The sequence below is a fragment of the Aegilops tauschii genome, chromosome 4, assembly GCF_002575655.3.
Source record: "Aegilops tauschii subsp. strangulata cultivar AL8/78 chromosome 4, Aet v6.0, whole genome shotgun sequence".
Lineage (NCBI taxonomy): Eukaryota > Viridiplantae > Streptophyta > Magnoliopsida > Poales > Poaceae > Aegilops > Aegilops tauschii.
In genome coordinates, this window is record NC_053038.3 from 414,118,726 (window position 1) to 414,126,478 (window position 7,753).

Below are 7,753 nucleotides of genomic sequence, written 5' to 3' on the forward strand. Positions count from 1 at the left end.
CCCTCTCTTCTCTTTTGCACATGCTATGCGGGCGAAACGATGATACCATGCCAAGTTCCAACTTTTTCGGAGTTCATTTTGTAGTGATTTTCAATTTCACCGTCATTTAGCTCCTAAACAAATCGGTAAATGACTGAAAAACAGCAAATGATGTCAGAACGTGTTGGAAATTGATGACGTCACTTTGAATGTTGCATACTGAACGCAAAAATAGGCTGGAGTTCAAATAAGTTTAAAAAACATTGAAGTGCCCATGTAACAGATGAGTTCTCGTCCGAAACCCTGATACTCCGAAAGAGATGGTCCAGTTTGTACACGAGGTGCGTCCAGTGTTCGCCGTGACCCTCTCTACTCTTTTGCACATGCTATGCGGGCGAAATGATGATACCATGCCAAGTGCCAACATTTTCAGAGTTCATATTGTAGTGATTTTCAATTTCACCGTCATTTAGCTCCCTAAACAAATCGGTAAATGACTGAAAAACAGCAAATGATGTCAGAACGTGTTGGAAATTGATGACGTCGCTTTGAATGATGCATACTGAACGCAAAAATAGGCTGGAGTCCAAATAAGTTTAAAAAACATTGAAGTGCCCGTGTAACAGATGAGTTCTCGTCCGAAACCCTGATACTCCGAAAGAGATTGTCCAGTTTGTACACGAGGTGCGTCCAGTTTTCGCCGTGACCCTCTCTACTCTTTTGCACATGCTATGCGGGCGAAATGATGATACCATGCCAAGTTCCAACATTTTCAGAGTTCATTTTGTAGTGATTTTCAATTTCACCGTCATTTAGCTCCCTAAACAAATCGGTAAATGACTGAAAAACAGCAAATGATGTCAGAACATGTTGGAAATTGATGACGTCGCTTTGAATGATGCATACTGAACGCAAAAATAGGCTGGAGTTCAAATAAGTTTAAAAAACATTGAAGTGCTCGTGTAACAGATGAGTTCTCGTCCAAAACCCTGATACTCCGAAAGAGATTGTCCAGTTTGTACACGAGGTGCGTCCTGTTTTCGCCGTGACCCTCTCTACTCTTTTGCACATGCTATGCGGGCGAAATGATGATACCATGCCAAGTTCCAACATTTTCCGAGTTCCTTTTGTATTGATTTTCAATTTCACCGTCATTTAGCTCCCTAAACAAATCGGTAAATAACTGAAAAACAGCAAATGATGTCAGAACGTGTTGGAAATTGATGACGCTGCTCTGAATGATGCACATTGAACGCAAAAATAGGCTGGAGTTCAAATAAGTTTAAAAACATTGAAGTGCCCGTGTAACAGATGAGTTCTCGTCCGAAACCCTGATACTCCGAAAGAGATTGTCCAGTTTGTACACGAGGTGCGTCCAGTTTTCGCCGTGACCCTCTCTACTCTTTTGCACATGCTATGCGGATGAAATGATGATACCATGCCGAGTTCCAACATTTTCAGAGTTCATTTTGTAGTGATTTTCAATTTCACCGTCATTTAGCTCCCTAAACAAATCGGTAAATGACTGAAAAACAGCAAATGATGTCAGAACGTGTTGGAAATTGATGACGTCACTTTGAATGATGCATACTGAACGCAAAAATAGGCTGGAGTTCAAATAAGTTTAAAAAACATTGAAGTGCCCATGTAACAGATGAGTACTCGTCCGAAACCCTGATACTCCGAAAGAGATTGTCCAGTTTGTACACGAGGTGCGTCCAGTTTTTGCCGTGACCCTCTCTACTCTTTTGCACATGCTATGCGGGCGAAATGATGATACCATGCCAAGTTCCAACATTTTCAGAGTTCATTTTGTAGTGATTTTCAATTTCACCGTCATTTAGCTCCCAAAACAAATCGGTAAATGACTGAAAAATAGCAAATGATGTCAGAACATGTTGGAAATTGATGACGTCGCTTTGAATGATGCATACTGAACGCAAAAATAGGCTGGAGTTCAAATAAGTTTAAAAAACATTGATGTGCCCGTGTAACAGATGAGTTTTCGTCCAAAACCCTGATACTCCGAAAGAGATTGTCTAGTTTGTACACGAGGTGCGTCTAGTTTTCGTCGTGACCCTCTCAACTCTTTTGCACATGCTGTGCTGGCAAAATGATAATACCATGCCAAGTTCCAACATTTTCAGAGTTCATTTTGTAGTAATTTTCAATCTCACTGTCATTTAGCTCCCTAAACAAATCGGTAAATGACTGAAAAATAGTAAATGATGTCAGAACATGTTGGAAATTGATGATGTCGCTTTGAATGATGCATACTGAATGCAAAAATAGGCTGGAGTTCAAATAAGTTTAAAAAACATTGAAGTGCCCGTGTAACAGATGAGTTCTCATCCGGAACCTTGATACTCCGAAAGAGATTGTCCAGTTTGTACACGAGGTGCGTCCAGTTTTCGCCGTGACCCTCTCTTCTCTTTTGCACATGCTATGCGGGCGAAATGATGATACCATGCCGAGTTCCAACATTTTCAGAGTTCATTTTGTAGTGATTTTCAATTTCACCGTCATTTAGCTCCCTAAACAAATCGGTAAATGACTGAAAAACAGCAAATGATGTCAGAACGTGTTGGAAATTGATGACGTCACTTTGAATGATGCATACTGAACGCAAAAATAGGCTGGAGTTCAAATAAGTTTAAAAAACATTGAAGTGCCCATGTAATAGATGAGTACTCGTCCGAAACCCTGATACTCCGAAAGAGATTGTCCAGTTTGTACACGAGGTGCGTCCAGTTTTCGCCGTGACCCTCTCTACTCTTTTGCACATGCTATGCGGGCGAAATGATGATACCATGCCAAGTTCCAACATTTTCAGAGTTCACTTTGTAGTGATTTTCAATTTCACCGTCATTTAGCTCCCTAAACAAATCGGTAAATTACTGAAAAACAGCAAATGATGTCAGAACGTGTTGGAAATTGATGACGTCGCTTTGAATGATGCACACTGAACGCAAAAATAGGCTGGAGTTCAAATAAGTTTAAAAACATTGAAGTGCCCGTGTAACAGATGAGTTCTCGTCCGAAACCCTGATACTCCGAAAGAGATTGTCCAGTTTGTACACGAGGTGCGTCTAGTTTTCGCCGTGACCCTCTCTACTCTTTTGCACATGCTATGCGGGCGAAATAATGATACCATGCCGAGTTCCAACATTTTCAGAGTTCATTTTGTAGTGATTTTCAATTTCACCGTCATTTAGCTCCCTAAACAAATCGGTAAATGACTGAAAAACAGCAAATGATGTCAGAACGTGTTGGAAATTGATGACGTCACTTTGAATGATGCATACTGAACGCAAAAATAGGCTGGAGTTCAAATAAGTTTAAAAAACATAGAAGTGCCCATGTAACAGATGAGTTCTCGTCCGAAACCCTGATACTCCGAAAGAGATGGTCCAGTTTGTACACGAGGTGCGTCCAGTTTTCGCCGTGACCCTCTCTACTCTTTTGCACATGCTATGCGGGCGAAATGATGATACCATCCCAAGTGCCAACATTTTCAGAGTTCATATTGTAGTGATTTTCAATTTCACCGTCATTTAGCTCCCTAAACAAATCGGTAAATGACTGAAAAACAGCAAATGATGTCAGAACATGTTGGAAATTGATGATGTCGCTTTGAATGATGCATACTGAACGCAAAAATAGGCTGGAGTTCAAATAAGTTTAAAAAACATTGAAGTGCCCGTGTAACAGATGAGTTCTCGTCCGAAACCCTGATACTCCGAAAGAGATGGTCCAGTTTGTACACGAGGTGCGTCCAGTTTTCGCCGTGACCCTCTCTACTCTTTTGCACATGCTATGCGGGCGAAATGATGATACCATGCCAAGTTCCAACATTTTCGGAGTTCATTTTGTAGTGATTTTCAATTTCACCGTCATTTAGCTCCCTAAACAAATCAGTAAATGACTGAAAAACAGCAAATGATGTCAGAACATGTTGGAAATTGATGACGTCGCTTTGAATGATGCATACTGAACGCAAAAATAGGCTGGAGTTCAAATAAGTTTAAAAAACATTGAAGTGCCCGTGTAACAGATGAGTTCTCGTCCAAAACCCTGATACTCCGAAAGAGATTGTCCAGTTTGTACACGAGGTGCGTCCAGTTTTCGCCGTGACCCTCTCTACTCTTTTGCACATGCTATGCGGGCGAAATGATGATACCATGCCAAGTTCCAACATTTTCCGAGTTCATTTTGTAGTGATTTTCAATTTCACCGTCATTTAGCTCCCTAAACAAATCGGTAAATGACTGAAAACAGCAAATGATGTCAGAACGTGTTGGAAATTGATAACGTCACTTTGAATGATGCATCCTGAACGCAAAAATAGGCTGGAGTTCAAATAAGTTTAAAAAACATTGAAGTGCCCATGTAACAGATGAGTACTCGTCCGAAACCCTGATACTCCGAAAGAGATTGTCCAGTTTGTACACGAGGTGCGTCCAGTTTTCGCCGTGACCCTCTCTACTCTTTTGCACATGCTATGCGGGCGAAATGATGATACCATGCCAAGTTCCAACATTTTCAGAGTTCATTTTGTAGTGATTTTCAATTTCACCGTCATTTAGCTCCCTAAACAAATCAGTAAATGACTGAAAAACAGCAAATGATGTCAGAACATGTTGGAAATTGATGACGTCGCTTTGAATGATGCATACTGAACGCAAAAATAGGCTGGAGTTCAAATAAGTTTAAAAAACATTGAAGTGCCCGTGTAACAGATGAGTTCTCGTCCAAAACCCTGATACTCCGAAAGAGATTGTCCAGTTTGTACACGAGGTGCGTCCAGTTTTCGCCGTGACCCTCTCTACTCTTTTGCACATGCTATGCGGGCGAAATGATGATACCATGCCAAGTTCCAACATTTTCCGAGTTCATTTTGTAGTGATTTTCAATTTCACCGTCATTTAGCTCCCTAAACAAATCGGTAAATGACTGAAAACAGCAAATGATGTCAGAACGTGTTGGAAATTGATAACGTCACTTTGAATGATGCATCCTGAACGCAAAAATAGGCTGGAGTTCAAATAAGTTTAAAAAACATTGAAGTGCCCATGTAACAGATGAGTACTCGTCCGAAACCCTGATACTCCGAAAGAGATTGTCCAGTTTGTACACGAGGTGCGTCCAGTTTTCGCCGTGACCCTCTCTACTCTTTTGCACATGCTATGCGGGCGAAATGATGATACCATGCCAAGTTCCAACATTTTCAGAGTTCACTTTGTAGTTATTTTCAATGTCACCGTCATTTAGCTCCCTAAACAAATCGGTAAATGACTGAAAAACAGCAAATGATGTCAGAACGTGTTGGAAATTGATGACGTCACTTTGAATGATGCACACTGAACGCAAAAATAGGCTGGAGTTCAAATAAGTTTAAAAACATTGAAGTGCCCGTGTAACAGATGAGTTCTCGTCCGAAACCCTGATACTCCGAAAGAGATTGTCCAGTTTGTACACGAGGTGCGTCCAGTTTTCGCCGTGACCCTCTCTACTCTTTTGCACATGCTATGCGGGCGAAATGATGATACCATGCCGAGTTCCAACATTTTCAGAGTTCATTTTGTAGTGATTTTCAATTTCACCGTCATTTAGCTCCCTAAACAAATCGGTAAATGACTGAAAAACAGCAAATGATGTCAGAACGTGTTGGAAATTGATGACGTCACTTTGAATGATGCATACTGAACGCAAAAATAGGCTGGAGTTCAAATAAGTTTAAAAAACATTGAAGTGCCCATGTAACAGATGAGTTCTCGTCCGAAACCCTGATACTCCGAAAGAGATGGTCCAGTTTGTACACGAGGTGCGTCCAGTTTTCGCCGTGACCCTCTCTACTCTTTTGCACATGCTATGCGGGCGAAATGATGATACCATGCCAAGTGCCAACATTTTCAGAGTTCATATTGTAGTGATTTTCAATTTCACCGTCATTTAGCTCCCTAAACAAATCGGTAAATGACTGAAAAACAGCAAATGATGTCAGAACGTGTTGGAAATTGATGACGTCGCTTTGAATGATGCATACTGAACGCAAAAATAGGCTGGAGTTCAAATAAGTTTAAAAAACATTGAAGTGCCCGTGTAACAGATGAGTTCTCGTCCGAAACCCTGATACTCCGAAAGAGATAGTCCAGTTTGTACACGAGGTGCGTCCTGTTTTCGCCGTGACCCTCTCTACCCTTTTGCACATGCTATGCGGGCGAAATGATGATACCATGCCAAGTTCCAACATTTTCAGAGTTCATTTTGTAGTGATTTTCAATTTCACCGTCATTTAGCTCCCTAAACAAATCGGTAAATGACTGAAAAACAGCAAATGATGTCAGAACATGTTGGAAATTGATGACGTCGCTTTGAATGATGCATACTGAACGCAAAAATAGGCTGGAGTTCAAATAAGTTTAAAAAACATTGAAGTGCCCGTGTAATAGATGAGTTCTCGTCCAAAACCCTGATACTCCGAAAGAGATTGTCCAGTTTGTACACGAGGTGCGTCCAGTTTTCGCCGTGACCCTCTCTACTCTTTTGCACATGCTATGCGGGCGAAATGATGATACCATGCCAAGTTCCAACATTTTTCGAGTTCATTTTGTAGTGATTTTCGATTTCACCGTCATTTAGCTCCCTAAACAAATCGGTAAATGACTGAAAAACAGCAAATGAAGTCAGAACGTGTTGGAAATTGATGACGCCGCTCTGAATGATGCACAATGAACGCAAAAATAGGCTAGAGTTCAAATAAGTTTAAAAAACATTGAAGTGCCCGTGTAACAGATGAGTTCTCGTCCGAAACCCTAATACTCCGAAAGAGATTGTCCAGTTTGTACACGAGGTGCGTCCAGTTTTCGCCGTGACCCTCTCTACTCTTTTGCACATGCTATGCGGGCGAAATGATGATACCATGCCGAGTTCCAACATTTTCAGAGTTCATTTTGTAGTGATTTTCAATTTCACCGTCATTTAGCTCCCTAAACAAATCGGTAAATGACTGAAAAACAGCAAATGATGTCAGAACGTGTTGGAAATTGATGACGTCACTTTGAATGATGCATACTTAACGCAAAAACAGGCTGGAGTTCAAATAAGTTTAAAAAACATTGAAGTGCCCATTTAACAGATGAGTACTCGTCCGAAACCCTGATACTCCGAAAGAGATTGTCCAGTTTGTACACGAGGTGCGTCCAGTTTTCGCCGTGACCCTTTCTACTCTTTTGGACATGCTATGCGGGCGAAATGATGATACCATGCCAAGTTCCAACATTTTCAGAGTTCATTTTGTAGTGATTTTCAATTTCACCGTCATTTAGCTCCCAAAACAAATCGGTAAATGACTGAAAAATAGCAAATGATGTCAGAACATGTTGGAAATTGATGACGTCGCTTTGAATGATGCATACTGAACGCAAAAATAGGCTGGAGTTCAAATAAGTTTAAAAAACATTGATGTGCCCGTGTAACAGATGAGTTCTCGTCCAAAACCCAGATACTCCGAAAGAGATTGTCCAGTTTGTACACGAGGTGCGTCTAGTTTTCGTCGTGACCCTCTCAACTCTTTTGCACATGCTATGCTGGCAAAATGATAATACCATGCCAAGTTCCAACATTTTCAGAGTTCATTTTGTAGTAATTTTCAATCTCACTGTCATTTAGCTCCCTAAACAAATCGGTAAATGACTGAAAAATAGTAAATGATGTCAGAACGTGTTGGAAATTGATGATGTCGCTTTGAATGATGCATACTGAATGCAAAAAT